The following is an 18,318-nucleotide window of genomic DNA, read 5'->3' as shown; positions in this document are numbered from 1 at the left end:
ATAAACTATGTATGGATACATGGAAGATCAATAAAAATCATGGCTTTTATCTATACATAGTTGACATATACATAATTTATCATGGTTCAAATCTATTTAGTAAAACAGTCCAAGACATGCTGTAACAGTTTGTTTAGAATATGTTTAACAAAATAGTAAATATATGCTCACTAATGACTTCCAGTATAGTGTTGTGAGAGATCACTAATTAAATAGTCAAAATGTGCTCAATAATGAGTTCCAATATAGTGATGTGAGATCAATATAATTTCAGTTTAGTGCTATTAGAGATTAATGCAGAACCATTGAATAGAGTAATCATGCAGCATAAGTCTTTGCAATCCAGTCAGTAGCTGAAATAGCTAAATGGTACCAAATGTCATTGCAATACACTCCACTCTCTCCACATCATCCATCATCAAGAACCCTTTGGCTCTTTCACTTTGAAGCACAAAGGTATCATGTGCTTTCACAAAAATTTCTCGACTCAGTTCAGAGATAGCTTTGAGAGTAGTATATGCAGTAGTCAAAATATTATCATCTTCAAATTTATCCAATTTTACAATCTGAGGCTTAATGAGGCCATCTTTCAGTTTCTTCATAGTTTCACATATCACATCCAATGATGTAGCCAAAGATGTCTTCTTCCTCTTTCCTCTCCTTGATGATGATGGTGGAGGATTCCCTCTAGCACTTGCACTCGACTGATTGGAATGATATAACTCTTCATCAATATCTAGTTGGATGTCAAGAGGTGTACCACAATTGGTATCATCCTCATCAAGCACATTAAAGGCACCGTTCATAGGGTGCCCTTCTTCAGCATTGAGGGGCGTTGTAGATGTGAACCCTTCAGCAATGTCATTACCAATAATTACAACCAACTCATTCAAATATTGGAAAGGTGACCTCTTATACATTTTTGCATTTTTTAATTCTCTCCTCTACATGTAAGCATTAATAGATGGATTAGGTTGTAAGTTTTTCATTATTAAAATAAGAAGGGAAAATTTCTTCAATGAAAAGAGTACAAAGATCATCCTACCTTCAAATGGTCATCCCACACTGAATCCTCAGCATCCACAGTTTGAGTTTCTTCATTCCAAGCTAACCCACTTGTATTTCTCAAGTCCTTCATTACTTTATATCCTACTTTCCATGTTTTCAGCTTATTCTTAAAATGATCTCGTGACAGATTCAAGTTCATCACTACATTGAATGTCCTCTCTAGCACAGTCCACACCTCTTTTTTAAACCCACCTTCACCTTTCTGTCCAAGATGGACTTGTTCAAGGAGCAAGTCTAGAAACTTGTGTTCCATCAATTTTGTCCACATTTTCTTCTTTGAAGAAGAAGATTTGTTGCTCATAGCGAGGGATCCATCTATATCACTCAAAGTAATGGGAGAACACATCTGGTTCACATGATGAGATCCGTCCATGCTCATCATGAGCTCGGTATATGCCATTGTGTACTCCTTCCTGTATTTTATTTAAATTTGAAGGTGAAAATCTTTAACTATCAATTTGTAATACATCATAATGGAACAAGGCTAACATATTGAATAGGTAAACGTATTACAATTTAAAGTAATCATACGACTAAAATTGAAAGTTATTGCTCTTTAAATCTAAATGGAATGCAGCAAGCAGTAACATCAGAAAAATAGGATTTTCAATGAATTCGATGTTCTCTTCCTACTAGTGGGCTTATGATCTTCATCATTTGGTACTCCTTGTTGTATTTCATTTAAAATTGAAGACGATAAACTTTAAATATCATTTTTTAATAAATCTTAATGCAATGAGGCTAACATTTAATAAACTTGAAAGCATTTAACTAAAGATGATACACATTTTAAGCAATAATTGATGATAACACATCAACATCAAAAAAACTACCAGTAAGACAAAATGGTGATATCAATGGCAAGTAAATAGTCATGAGCCCCATTATGAAGCATGTTATTGTAGTTTCTCAATGCAAAGATGTATAATAATTGTGTTTTCTTGCATTTAAAACAATGTAATATATATTTCAAGTTGGATTGTGTATTGCAGATATGATCAACAATTTTTGTACATAATGTAGGTGTGAAATTGAAAGTTAATGTTCTTTTTATTTAATTAGAATGTAGCAAAGACTGATATCAGAATAACAAAATCACACACCATCATTGTATATGCATACATCAATTTAATCATATAAAGCACATTGCCTTCTAATAAATCATTTATTCTCGAGATCTATAACCTTCCCACATCCTATTTGTTATATCTTCTCAAAATTAGGCCCACTAATTTCTATCCTCCTAAGACAACCCGTATGTCTCAAGCAGTGGTACCTCTATCCCATCATGATCATCTTCCTCTTCAATAGCTTCTTTCGATGGAAGGCCATCCTCTATCATAATGAAATTGTGAAGTATGCAACATGCTAAAACAATATAGGATTGTTTCATGATATCATAAGACGTTGCATGTCTTAAGATTGGAAAACGTTGCTTCAGAATACCAAATGTACGTTCTATTGCATTTTTAAGAGAGGAGTGTCGATGGTTGAACAACTCATGTGCAGAGTTTATTGGGTTTTCTCTTGACCACTCTTTCAAGTGGTAGCGTGAACACCGATAAGGAGCTTGAAATCCATGTGCATTTGGATATCCAGCATCCACGAGATAATATATTCCTACATAAAGAAAGTATATTGTCAATACTTGAACCATTTAGCATAACCTTGAGTATATTAAAATGTGATTTGGCTTACCAGGGGAAACTACAAGTGGATCTGATCTAGATAGAGCTGAGGCTAGAACACGGCTATCTGTAGCAAAGCCTTCCCAACTAGCAAGGCAATACTGAAACTTACAATCAAAGGAGCAGACACCCATAACATTTTGCGATAGGTTCCCTTTTCTATCACAATATTTACCCTGTATGTCGACATCGACTCGCACTGGAATATGGGTTTTGTTGATGGCTCCAATACAATCCTATGGGATATGATACACTGATCAAATGTATGCTCAAGTAATAATAAGATAAGGACAACATTCTAGACAATAAACTTGTAACAATGTGTGATTTACCTTGAAGAATGGTTCAAAAAAATCCTTCCCACTAATTTCAGGAGGAGTGCCTGGACTAGGTGGTATGAAGTAATCTCTGTGAAGGGCTAAGATAGCCATCAAGACCTTGTGGAAGTACCGACTAACTGTCTCTCCTGAGTGCCCAAAGTTATGGGCAATCTTGCGGTTCCTTAGATTGTGCCCAAGGGTGTGGAGGAACATCACTAGTTGTTCCTCTAACTTCAAGTGGATCGTACCTCTCAAGCTCCCTTTCAGCCTCAGAATATGAGCTAAAGAAAAGAAGGTTTCCCTACTCATCCGAATCTGATCATGACAATCCACCTCATTCGAATGAATAATGTCTCTACAAAAGGAATTTCCTTTTCTTACTCATTTACCCATTTGACTGCCTTCTCGGGCTACCAGTACTTTGGCTATGCCAACAAAAGCAAAAAGAATTGTGAGAATGCGGGTGTATGTGGTCTTCCTGACTATGCTTCATTGAACCTCTATACTCTCCATAGGATCCATCAGTGACCTGAAAGGTGGAAAATTTAAACACTATTAGTTATGAGATATCAACTATCACCTATCGAGATACAATGTGATTATTTGCTAGCCTCATTGCATTAAGAAGTCAATTATTTATTCAAATACAGCAAGGAGTACCAACTACTGAGGATCATAAGCCCATAAAGAACAAATTACAATAATGTGTCATTATACTCCATGTAATCTATCTATACCAATGAAAGCATAATACTGATTCCATTTGTCTATATGTATACACACATGTATGTATATATGTATGTGCACACACATGTATGTATGCATGTACGTACACACACACACACATGTATGCATGCATGTATGTACACACACACAAACATGTATGTATGCATGCACGTATGTACACACAAATGTATGTATGCATGTATGTATGTACACACACATGTATGCATGTATGTATGTACGTACACACACATGTATGTATGTATGTGTGTACATATGTACACACACATGTATAAATTTATGTATGTATGCATGTACACACATGTATAAATGTACAGACACATGTATGTATGTACACATACACATGTACAAACTATAACCTGAATTTGGGCTTTTATGAATGTGTTTTAATAAACTGTCGGGTCCGCTGAAACTGAGGCTCATCTTTTAGAAGATGAAAAGTAGCATTGTTGGCAATGGGAATAGAGTTTCTTTCTACATTGATCTATACATAGTTTGAAATCATGGCTTTTGAATGATTTTGCATGGATCAATACATACTTGATATATCCATAGTTTAGTTGTTCATTTCATTGGCATGATTCACTTTGATTAATGGTATTGCATTGATCTCTCACAACACTATAGCGGAACTCATTGGACTGTTTTGCTAAACAAATTTGAACCATGATAAATTATGTATAGGTCAACTATGTATAGATAAAAGCATGATTGCCATGTTTTACTATTATGATTGGCACTATAATATATACAGGTAATCACATGATCACATACTAGAATTCATTATTGAGCACATATTGAGCACATATTGATTATGTATAGATAAAAGCCATGATTGTCATTGATCTATACATAGTTGATCCATACATAGTTTATGACTTGGCTCTATTTAATGGTATTGCATTCATCTCTCACAGCAGTATACTAGAACTCATTACTGGCAAGAAACTGTTACAAAGTTTAGTTGTTCATTTCACTGGTATTGATCTCTCACAACACTATACTAGAAGTCATTAGTGAGCATATATTGACTATTTTGTCAAACAGATTCTAAACAAACTGTTACAACATATATTGGATTGTTTTGCTAAACAGATTTGAACCATGATAAACTATGTATAGGTCAACTATGTATAGATAAAAGCCATGATTGCCATGTTTTGCTTGATTGGCACTATGATATATACAAGTAATCACATGAGCACATACTAGAATTCATTATTAAGCACATATTGAGCACATATTGATTATGTATAGATAAAAGCCATGATTGCCATTGATCTATACATAGTTGATCCATACATAGTTTATGACTTGACTCTATTTAATGGTATTGCATTCATCTCTCACAGCAGTATACTAGAACTCATTACTAGCAAGAAATAGTTAGAAAGTTTAGTTATTCATTGCACTGGTATTGATCTCTCACAGCACTATACTGGAATTTATTAGTGAGCACAAGTTTATGACTTGGCTCTATTTAATGGTATTGCATTCATCTGTCACAACAGCATACTAGAACTCATTATTGGCAAGAAACTGTTAGAAAGTTTGGTTGTTCATTTCACTGGTATTGATCTCTCACAGCACTATAGTGGAATTTATTAGTGAGCACATATTGACTATTTTGCTAATCAGATTTGAAACAAACAGCCAAAAACTGTTACAAAGTTTAATTGTTCATTTCACTGGTATTGATCTCTCACAGCACTATACTCGAATTTATTAGTGAGCACATATTGACTATTTTAAAAATAGATTTGAAACAAATAGTTACCACATATATTGACTAAATTGCTAAGCAGATAGTAGATAGAAATAGAACCATGATAAACTATGTATAGGTCAGCTATGTATAGATAAAAGCTATTGATATACTTGTAAATTTCATTGTTGAGTACAAAAAATTAAAACTTTAACTATGATATATACAAGTAATCAGAGTTAAACATACTGGAACTCATTCCTGAGCATATATTTTAACTAGTTTTCTAAGCAGACCTGCAATACGCAGTTACGTTCGAATGAACAAAAAAAACCTTTAAAAATCCAGTATGCAAAGGTGGGTGTGAGAAAAGAACCATTTAAAGCCACCACCGCTGTTCAAAGCAGAGAAACCCTAGCCACGGCCATGGAGAAATCGCAAAAAATGCCACAACCACACGCTACAGCCACAAAAAACCCAACCAACTCAAAAAATGCCACAACCATAGAAAACCCACAAACCCAGCAAACAGCCATAGCCCAACAAACGTAGCAAACCAGAAACCCTCACCTTCACACAATAGAGCACGAAAACAACACAATCGTCATCTTCCAAAAAACCCAATTTGTTCTTCCAAAAACCTAAAGCAGATTTGGCAGACCCGACGATTTATTCAAACACATTCATAAAAACCCAAAACCTGGTTTTCATTTCAACTTCCACCTATTTCCTAGAAGAAGTTTCTTCCAATTTTTGTGCAAAATTGGCAAACGAAACCCAAAACCAGGTTATGCATTTGATGAACCAAACGCCACTGTTTTCCTCCATAACCTGGTTTTGGCACTGAAAACCCTATTCTATGCCCGATCTTCCCGTAACCAAACGGGGCCTAACGGTTCTTCCTAAGAGTAGATGAATTCCAGCCTGTGGCTAAATAGCAAAGGATTTGCACCAGACGTGACAGTTGTTAGAATTAATTAATTAATTTATAAATCGCATAACAACTCCAACCCATCTTGTTTTTGTGTTTTCCATGCAAACTGTTGAGACGACCCATGGCTATACAGCCACGAAAATGCACTTCCTTTACATTGTTTTTTCCAACTTTTCAAAAAAAATTCTAAGTCCTCTCCTTTGTAAGGAAGTGCATTTTTGTGGCTATATAGACGTGCAGTATCAGGAGTACGGCGAGTCTACTTTCCATGGGCTCATGTTTTCTGCGCTTGTTGGGCTAATTTTGGAAAATCCTCAAAAAATGTTTCAGGCATTATAAATTATCCATACTTCTCAAACTTCTCAGCTTTCTCAGCTTCCTCAGTTGATATCATAATTGTTGTTTCTTACAGAGTAGAAAATCAAGAAGCATGGGGAGAAGGAAGGTGAAGGTGTGCTTCAGGGAAGTGAAAGCATAAAGATGGCAGACATTTGTGAAGTGGAAGAAAGGACTGATGAAGATGGGGTGTCATGTCCCCTTTTCAAATAATTAAAAATAATAATCTTTTCTAAGGCAGGCAGGCCCAAAAAGGTGAAGTTTTGAAAAAAGGGGATAATCTTTGGAAGGTAATGGACTAATAAATGAAAATTATTATTAAAATATGTTTTATTAACCCCTCTTGGACATGAGTTAGGGTTATGCCCTCTTTTAAGGGGTTTTGGAGGCATTTTGGGCTCATGCCAGAACTTGATTTTTACTCATTTCTTTGTTATTCTTCAGAGGCTGCCAAACCTGTGGAGAAGGAGACCCAAGAACGGGAGTTTGCAGGTTTCTAGGCAGACCCAAGAACGGGAGTTTGTAGGTTTTTAGGAAGGCTAAAGATGGGAGTTCGAAGCCATTCCATGTGCATGCTCATGCAGAGTTTTCCTTTGTGCTGAACAGTGTAGATTTGTGAGTTTTCGAGTGTATTTTTTGCAAGAGTTTGGTGTTTCCGGTTGAGTATTTCATATCAGTTTGGGTTGCTGCTGTATATCAGACTTTTAAATGTTAAAATAGAGCTAAAAATATGTATTTGGATATGATTATACTTTTGTGATAGATTATTAAGTTTTTGTGGTGATTCCGGGCTATTTTGTGCTATTTTCGGGAGCCCGATGAGCATTGTTTTTGTCTTCCATTTGGGAGCTATTGTGTGCATGTTATACAGATCTAGAAATGTCATTTTATAGGCTGTTATGCTGCTCAAATTTCTATAAAAATGTCCACTTTCAGATTTATTAATAATAGGTGAAGCTATGAAGCTTTGGCACTATTTCTAGCATACCCGATTTGGGATTTATTGAGAAATTGGTGGATCTTTGAAATATTGGTTGTTTGATCTTAAAGATTTGATTAGAGGTTGGAAATATCATACAAAATCAATAAAAGGACATTTCAGTGGTATCAGAGCCATGATCTTGCCAGCCTGAGGGTTTGTAGAAGTTTGCATGTCAGTTTTGACAACTACCCAGATCTTGCATGTCAGTTTTGACAACTACCCAAATCTTGCATGTTAGTCTTGACATTACCCAGATCTTGCATGTCAGTTTTGACAACTACCCAGATCTTGCATGTCAGTTTTGACAACTACCCAGATCTTGCATGTCAATTTTGATAACTACCCAAATCTTGCATGTCATAATTTATGGTTGCATGTTGCTTCCAATCAGCTGGATGTCAAAATTTATGGTTGCATGCTACTTCTAATCATTTGCATGTTAGTTCTTGGTGAATTTGGTGGTTGCATGTTGCTTCTAATCAGCTACATGTCAAAATTTATGGTTGCATGCTACTTCTAATCATTTGCATGTTAGTTCTTGGTGAATTTGGTGGTTGCATGTTGCTTCTAATCAGCTGCATGTCAAAATTTATGGTTGCATGCTACTTCTAATCATTTGCATGTTAGTTCTTGGTGTTTGAAGAAGTTATAACCTATTGGGGTTACACTCTACTTTATCCAGAATGGACAATTATAGTACAGAGTATCAGAGGACACGATCTTGGACAATTGATATCCAGAGTCAGAACAGTAGAAAGGATGGTTATTTAGACATTCGAGATAAACTTAGAAAAATAAGCCATGACATGTCTAAACAGTTGGTTGAGCACCACCGTATAATGAATGACATGTTGTCCGACCCAGCTAAGGTGGATAAGTTGACTGGATTTCTATATGGTAGATTTTTTCATAGGACAGATGACACAATTCCCAAGAACTTGCATGAGGAGTTTGAGAAACTAGCTGATAGCTAGGTAGAGGTCTTAGATTCTACTCTGACACAGGAGGTAGTGAGAAAGGATATTACGCAGATTGATAGTAATGGTCAACTTGATACTCAAATTGAGACAATTGTATATAGGTCATCAAAGGGTGATGTCACAGGTATTTAGGATGGTATAGTTACAACAGGAAGTGACTACAGCATAGTGGGTTCAGATGATGATTATGAGGATGTTGTTGTGCATGATGGTGAGATACCTGGTAGAGATGAGCAGACATTGAGCATTCATGAATTTTCTGAAAAAGAGTACCAGGCACAGTTAGATGCTTCATCACATGAGGTTGAGGCTAGTAGTACTTCACATGATTTGTCTAGCCAGCTGAAAGTGAACAAAGACAGTATTGTGACTTCATTATCTCATCATCTCATATTGTGACAGGTATGTGGAGTTGGTATTGGTCATATCACTCAAGTGAGGAGTTTGCTTGAGTTACCATCTGATTCTAGTTTACGGATATGGACTCAAGATTGTTATATTGGCATTTGGGATTTGGTTGACTGGAGATCTTTAACACTTTTTGGTAGCAGTGTTTGATTGGGTGCTATCATGGATTTGATTAGCAGATTGCACAGTGTTTTCTTTTCTTGTGCCAGCAGCTTGTCCAATGTTGGTATTAGTTTTTATACACCGGTGTTGGGCTTTGTTCATATATCTAGTCGACCATACTTGCTGGAATGTGTTGATGATCTTTCATATTTGGCAGTGTGTATAGATGAGTCCCAGGATCATATTGGCATTGATGACATCCAGGAGGATGCAGTGGGCAGTTTTGAAGACTTAGTTTCCTTGGCAGTTTCTTTTGGTACAGAGGAGTTGGACAGCAGTGCTACAATTTTTGATACTCCGTATGTTGATATGAGCTTTGGAGTTGATTCACAGGATATGGATGGTAATACTCTAGAGACTAGTAACTTTGAGGATACTCCTTTAGACAGTTTATCAAAGGAGGTTTGTAGGAGACAGTCTAGCCAGTGCCATCATGTGTCTAATCAGTTGAGAGTTAGTGAGCGAGACATTGCTATCGCTTGCCAGCATTTTGATGTTGCTCGTCAATTGTTAGCCATTTATGGATGGGGTTCTCCTACTAGTGATGAGCAGGGAGGCAGTTATCTTTCCTTGACAGAGTTCCACTCTTTATGGGAGGCTATCCAGATTCTAAGACAAGATTATATGCAGTTGGTAGCCGATAGAGATTATCTTATGGAGTGGGGCAGTACAGCATACGATGCATTGTTGGCCAAGGAAGTTGAGGTGAGTGAGCTTACTCAGTAGCTTGAGGTGACTTCTGAGATTCTTGAGAGTACACAGTTGGCTTTCAAGGAGTCACAGTTTCATTTGGCTAAGGTGACCATGGAGTTAGAGCAACTACAGTCTTTACCAGATTCTATACAGTCACAAGCTATGGTGTCTGGTGATCCGAGGGTGTCCATGGTCGAGATTGTCAAAGACAGTGGAGATGGGGATGCATCCATCCTTGATACTAACATTGGCATATCGAGTTTGTCCCCACTAGAGTCAAGTTCGGTTGAGTTGGGTGCTGCAACAGATTGTTGTGGTATGCCTGACATGGTGGTGACCTCTAGTACTAATGGCACAAAGACTAGAGATGATGTATCAAAGACCATGTGTGATGTTGGTGAGCCGACAGTTGGCATGGTTCCTGCTAGTAATACTACTCCCTTGGCGATGCCTTCAGAGGTAGTAGTCAATTCCAACTTGGTTGGTGATCAATTGCAGTTAGTTACTTTTGGATTGCAGTCTGAGCCACTGACTGAGATTGGCGCATTCTATCAACATTACATTGTGAGGTATGCTCATCAATTTACCTTTGATGACCATGTTGATGAGATGATGATACAGAGATGTACTTTGGTTCCTAGTGCTTATCATCAGTTATGGGATAGTTTGATGCCTCGGGATGAGAGTTGTGATGGGCACGACATGGCGATAGGTTCTGTAGTTGATAGCTTGATAATACATGACTTAGAGCACAAGTTTTGGAGTGATGCTTCAGCGGGTGTTGTTATTGATTCTACTCCTTTGGCTATGACATCTCCTGACTTAGCTGGTGATCAATCACAGTGGGTTGTATCATTTTTTCATGGTGAGTTGTTGACTGAGGTTGGTTTTTTTTATCAACATTATATTGCAGGGTATGTACATCAGTTAGCATTTGATCCTTGTGTTGAGGAGTTGATGGCAGGCAAATTTGGTTTGGGTTCCATTTCTTGCTGTTTATCTTGTGATGGTTTTTTACCATCAGGGGTGCATGGGAGTTATGGTTATGAGACAGTGGCCGGTGATTTGCAGAGTTGTGTTGACTACAGGAGTTGTACATTGTGTGGATTCTCCATACTTGGTACAGTTTCATTCGAGAGCATTCACCATTGTTGCAGAGTTGGATTGTACATTCCGTATAGGCCAGTGGGATGCGTTGATGGTATTTACTGTGTTGGTAGTTTGATTTGTCCACTTTACTTGGGTTTTGATGTTCTAAGAGTTTGTGTCTCGTGGGTTTCTGACTGTGGAAATTGTGACTTTGGAGTTTGGTTAAGTAGTAATTGTCAGTTTGATTACAGATTCCTCTTGGTTATATTGCAGAGGATATTGCAGGAGCCTGTGTTAATTGACAATAGTATAGTTCATGACTACATTTGGGATCCAGGTGGATTGATTAGTTTATTGTTCAGCCATTGCTTGAGGACAAGCAATATTTGGAAGGGGAGGACTTTTCATGTCCCCTTTTCAAATAATTAAAAATAATAATCTTTTCTAAGGCAGGCAGGCCCAAAAAGGTGAAGTTTCAGAAAAAGGGGATAATCTTTGGAAGCTAATGGACTAATAAATGAAAATTATTATTAAAATATGTTTTATTAACCCCTCTTGGATGTGAGTTAGGGTTATGCCCTCTTTTAAGGGGTTTTGGAGGCATTTTGGGCTCATGCCAGAACTTGATTTTTGCTCATTTCTTTGTTATTCTTCAGAGGCTGCCAAACTTGTGGAGAAGGAGACCCAAGAACGGGAGTTTGCAGGTTTCCAGGGAGACCCAAGAACAGGAGTTTGTAGGTTTCTAGGAAGGCTAAGGATAGGAGTTTGAAGCCATTCCATGTGCATGCTCATGCAGAGTTTGCCTTTGTGCTGAACAGTGCAAATTTGTGAGTTTTCGGGTGTATTTTTTGTAAGAGTTTGGTGTTTCCGGTTGAGTATTTCATATCAGTTTGGGTTGCTGCTGTATATCAGACTTTTAAATGTTAAAATAGAGCTGAAAATATGTATTTGGATATGATTATACTTCTGTGATAGATTATTAAGTTTCTGTGGTGATTCCGGGCTATTTTGTGCTATTTTCGGGAGCCCGATGAGCATTGTTTTTGTCCTCCGTTTGGGAGCTATTGTGTGCATGTTATACAGATCTAGAAATGTCATTTTATAGGCTGTTATGCTGCTCAAATTTCTGTAAAAATGTCCACTTTCAGATTTATTAATAATAGGTGAAGCTGTGAAGCTTTTGGCACTATTTCTGGCATACCCGATTTGGGGTTTATTGAAAAATTGGTGGATCTTTGAAATATTGGTTGTTTGATCTTAAAGATCTGATTAGAGGTTGGAAATATCATACAAAATCAGTAAAGGGACATTTCATGGGGCAAGCGCTTTCAATACTCTGCGGCTGCTCAATCTACATCAAAGTTTAGTCCCAAGAGTTCAACAAACACACTACGGAGGTTTTCAATCATGAATCTGCAATGGTGGTTGTTCCTGAATATGCAAGAAAAGAAATGATGGAGATGAAGAAGAGGAGGGGGAGAAGGAAGTTGGAGCAGCGATTGAGGGAGATGAAGAAGACGAGGGGGAGAAGAAAGTTGAAGGAGCAATTGAGGGAGCACAAATTGCAGCGGCAACAGACATTTGTGAAGAGGAAGAAAGGTCTTGTAAATAAAGGGCGACAGCTTGCAATACTCTGCGGATGCTCTGTTTACATCAGAATCTGCTGCATAGAGTTTGAGGAGGGCATTGTTGAGGAATTCAATGGTAGTTCATCACATCATCGTAAAGATCCTCATCACACTCATGAACGCCAAGGTTCATGTTTTTATGGTCATCATGATCAAATGGGTGCAAATCTTGTAAGCAATTTCAATAAGTGGGATCAGCAAGATGGAAATTTGTATGGATCATCAAGTGAAATGGGCGCAATTCAAATGTATCAACATCCTCCAATAGGATCGTATCTCGGTGGTGCTCTTCCTCAAGATTTATGTGCTGCTACAATCAATGGAAGTAATGGAGTGATACAATCAGAAAAAGATCGTAGGGAAATCATCCCTACTAAATTCAACAGTGGGATGGGCATGATCGATCCAGTACTTGAAGATCAAATACAAATGGAAGAAGATGCACGGGAAATCTCCTCTTCAGTGGATACTAATTTAAACAATCTGAGGGACATGATCGATCCAGTTGAAGATCAAATGCAGATGCTACAATATGGCTCTCAAGATCAAAGGGAAAATCCCTTTCCTAATCTCAAGACTAGTCATGAGATGGGCCCAGTTCAAGATCAAATGCAAGATCAAATGCTGCATGCAAATCCAAGTAGCAGTGAAGAGATCATCATCTTGGAGGGAAATCCAAGCAGCGTAACTACAGACGCGGAAATCGATGGAGAACTATCAAATTTCGCTGATCTTCTTGAAATGGAAATGAGCCCCAATGATGAATCTTCTGATTCCTTCAATATGAATATGGATATGTTGGATCATCTAGCAATTTCCGAAGATCTAAGCTTTCCTCAAATGGAAATCCCGGAGGCAAATCTAAGTTGTGCAATTGCAGACATGGATGAAGACTTGCCATTTCTCGTTGATCTTCCTAAAATAGAAATGGACCAGAATGATGAATCATCTGATTCCTTCAACATTACTACGGATATGTTGGATCATTTAACAATTCCAGAAGATATAAGCTTCCCTCAAATGGAACATCTTTTGGGGTCAGCTTCATGATGTTATTGAAAAACAAGACATTCAAGTCTTGAATTGTAAGCATTTGACTCATGTTTCTATTGAAAAACAACACATTCAAACATTCTTGAATGTCTTGAATTCTAAGCATTTGATTCATTCTATTGAAAATCAAGATATTCAAACATTCTTTCTTCTCACTTATTTGTGATTTTACTATTATTTGTTTGAGTGTTTCAATTAATTTCATTTGATCTTTTTGGAGATTGTCTGACATTATGCCTCAACATCTCTTCCTTCACAAGAAACTTATGATTATATTTAATTAATTAAATGTTGTATTTTATAATTTTACTTAATATATTTTTTCTTTATTTATGAGTTTAAAAAATTAAATATAATGAAAATATTCTAGATCTAAATTGGTTGCAATTTCATTTGTCTATATGATTAGATAAAAATGAATTAAATTGTTATTAATCCAATATAATTCACAACCTCTGTTCCCATGCTATTGTCATACTAGAGTGGTTGACTTTTTTTTAAATAGAATTTATTAATAGTAAGATATATTATTGATTTCATGACTTTAAAAAGTGTAATTGAAAATTGAGGTTTTACTGACTAAAACAAGATCGATCACATTGTTGCTACTTTAAACCTATCTTGTGACTATTTAACGCAAACTTAGAATCACAATTGACAACTATATATCTAATCTACATTATAAGCAAGGCCAATAATTCTTCTGAAATAGATAGTTAAATTACAAGAATTAAAATAGTTCATATGAAATGAGCCTAATCTCCATATGTAAATTATAATTTATTTAATAGATAGTTAAATTACGAAAGCGAAAATAGTTCATCTCACATGATCCCAACCAGAGAATTTATTCATTGGACTCAATCTCCACACTAGTGAGTTGTTTTAATCTTTGAAAACTCTCAAATATTGTTGTTATGTTTTCATTTTGGTCGTTTTATCAGCTTTATCTTTAATATAAATGTGTTGATTTCAAAGTTTAAAAGATCCATGTCTAGTTGTCTCCTTATTCCATGTCGTTTTGAAGATCATGAATCGTTGGTATCGCCAGCCCGAGATTGGTGATTCATGTTTGCAATAAACATGGTTTTTCAAATTTGTGAGGATTGCTCTCGACAGTAATGTAACAGGATTCAGTACAATGCATACGAACAGGTTGAAAAAATGATTCAATTTCCAGCCCAAGATCAAAAAAGTTCCAATACGAGCATTGGATAGCTTTCAAAACTTTTGTGATTGTCTTCTTTGATGCCATCCCATATTAAATATTGCCAAAACATTCACTAATAATATTCATTCTTTCTCATAGTTGTGATCATTTTGATGGAAACATAAAGTTGTGATAATTTTGATGGAAAAATAAAGTTGTGAACTAAATTTGGATGTAAGGACTTTGATAAAATTTGATTGTAATAATTTCATTATATTGTTGTATTTAGGAATGTTCTTAATGTAATCTTAGTTGTGTGTAATATCGTTATGTTTCTAATATAAAATTCAAAAATAATTAAATATGTCATGGAATGTAATAATGAGTGATCTTTTGGAAAACCTCTGAATCACTATATACTAGCGAGTCATCCCAAGTCTTTGTTATTTTGGAGATTGTTGGTTATTATGCCTCACCATCTCTTCCTTGACAAGAAAACTAGAGTTAAATTTTATTAATTAAATGTTGTATTTAATAATTTTAAATGACATTTTTTATAAAATAAAAATATACAAGATAAAAATTGGTTGCAATTTCATTTGTCCATCTGATTCTTGAAATCTAAAATTTGAAATAATTTTGACTGAAAATCTTAAAGCTACTTTCCTCCATTTGAACTTATTATTAGTTTGTTAATAGCTATATCAAAGTTCTTTAATTTTATTTAGCATATCATTTCTTTATATTTAAGTATTCGCTAAAAAAGAATGATTAATGAAACAAAGAGTTGTTCAAACTAACAACCTCAAATGGAATTCAATGGAAATAATATATGTGTGTGCATTCTTTAGAGAAACACTCAGTCTCTTCTTAAAAAGAGACAAGTATTGCATAATTTATTTTTTATCTCACTCCACTTTTAAGCCTTGTTTTTATCTATAGTCAAAATTGAAACAACACTTGCCACCCCTTTTCAATTAGACAAAACTCAAGTAGAGTCTTCTACATCAAGAGGACAAGGAAGAGGAAATAATCGAGGAAGAGAAAGGAGTTCTAAGAATCGAAGCAGCATCCAAGACAGATATTGTGAAAGGTATGGACACTATTAATCTAAATATAGAAAGAAAAGATCTTATTTGAATAAGTCAATAGCCAACTATATGGAAGAATATCTTGAAGATGCAACACACTCCACATTCTTTACATGCAATTTGGAAAAAGAACCTTAGAAGGGCATATGGTTTCTTGACAGCAAGTGCTCAAATCATAAGACAGGTAAATCTAATCTCTTTGTCAAATTAGATGACTGTGAGAAGTCAAGTAATTTATGGTGATGATAAAGAGGTTGATGTTATGGGAAAAGGTACCCCCCACAATGGAAACTAAGCAAGGAGAAATTACTTATATTCATGACACCTCGCATGTGCCCAAGTTACAACATAATCTTTTGAGTATTAGGCAACTTGTCACGAAAAATTATAAAGTTGTCTTTTAGGATAATTGTTGGTTTTTTTTTTATAAATCAGATGACCACCATCTTGTAGCAAAGACTTGTATGATAGAGAATAGATTGTTTCCTCTCACTTTTGTTTGTGCTATTATGCATGCTCTTAAGGTAACCACAAATGATTTGTGGTAATAGCATCAAAGATATGGTCATTTGCATTTTTGGGGCTTAAGTTTGATTCATAAAAAGGACATGGTGAGAGGACATCATTCCATTCAAGGAAAAGAAGAATTTTGTTCAAGATGTGCTCTTGGTAAGAAACATCAAGAAAGTTTTCCAATGAACAAGTCATGAAAGGCGAAATCTCCTCTACTTGTTTATTTTGACATTTGTAGTGCTATGCAAGAGGAGTCCTTGGGTAAGAATATGTGTTTTTTGACCTTTATTGATTATTTCTCATGCCACACATGGGTTTGTTTCCTTACGCATAAATCTGAAGCACTTGGATGCTTCCAACATTTTATAGCTATTGCAGAAAAGAAAAGTGGGTACTCCATTAAAATACTCAAAACAAATAAAGGAGGAGAATTCATCTCGAAAGAGTTTGCTAATTTTTGTAACACGCATAGCATTCAAAGAAAGAATTGTACCATTATGGAGATGGCATGAAGTATGTTAAAGTCTAAGAACCTTCCAAATTCTTTTTGGGGAGTTGCAGTGGCAACCACAATTTATATTTTGAATCGAAGACCAACAAAAGTGCTTCAAAATATCACTCCAAAGGAAGCTTGGAGTGGACACAAGACCTCAGTAGCTCACTTTCATGTATTTGGTTGCCTTGCATATGTTCATGTCCCTATTCAAAAAAGAAAAAGTTTGGATGCCAAATCCCAACTTTGTATCCTTGTGGGATATTCTAATTACACAAAAGGATATAAATTTTATGAACCTGACACAAAGCAATGGATTATTAGTCAAGATGAAGGGGGGGTATGGAAATGGAAGAAAGAAGCTCAACAATCTACACCATTCATCATGAGTAATGAAGATGTTCAAATCCCTCCTCTCTCCACAAGCTCAAGTGGAAGCTCAAGCCCAAGTGCACCAAGTTCACCAAGTTCATCTTCAAGTGAAAGTTCAAACTCACAACCCAGAAGCAAACTTATCTTCAGGTGAAAGTGCAGACTTATCTTCAGAAGCAATATCTCTCCTAAAAACTTTATGGGGAACAAAGGTGAAAGATTACATAGAGGAATCCAACTTAGACATGGGTAAGATATGGAAATGGAAATCGTTATAAGACTATGCCATTAACCAGGCAGATAAGGAAAGATTGGAAAACATTGTAAAGAACCAAACTATTACATTTAAAGATAGGGAGGATAAGTTAATTTGGGCTGTATCAAAAGATGGGACATATAAATTTAAAAAAGGGTATAGAATGATCACAAACTCGTAGAAATGAGAAGTCAGTACCCTCCCCATGAACTTATGCTGGGATCTAGCAGGTCTTCCTAAAGCAGGAATGTTCCTCTGGGCAGCCATGCAAAAGAGAATATTAAAAGTAGATAGAATTCAGAAAATAGGATTTGAAGGGCCCTCAAGGTGTATTCTTTGTAAAGAAGAAGAAGAAAAGCAGAACACCTCCTATATGCATGTAAATTTTCTCAGGAATGTTGGAGGTGGCTCCAGAGTAAATTAATTTGGTCCTCCCCATTAGTAGGCAAATGGGTAGATCACTTATCGGGTTGGCCTAAAGATGATCCAAAGAAAATCTATGGTAAGCTTTGGAATATCTCCCCAACAATTGCTTTATGAGAAAATTGGAAAGAACAAAATCACTGAATTTTCTCAAATCAATGTCTATCTACACAAGCTCTTTACGTGAAAATAGAAGTGGCAATTTCAGAAGTCATGAATAGTGATCTCAG

This window comes from Cupressus sempervirens, chromosome 11 (genome assembly GCF_028749045.1).
Source record: "Cupressus sempervirens isolate cs-2001-9-10 chromosome 11, ASM2874904v1, whole genome shotgun sequence".
Classification (NCBI taxonomy): Eukaryota; Viridiplantae; Streptophyta; class Pinopsida; order Cupressales; family Cupressaceae; genus Cupressus; species Cupressus sempervirens.
The sequence above is the reverse complement of the archived record's forward strand: the minus strand, read 5'-3'. Positions refer to the sequence as shown.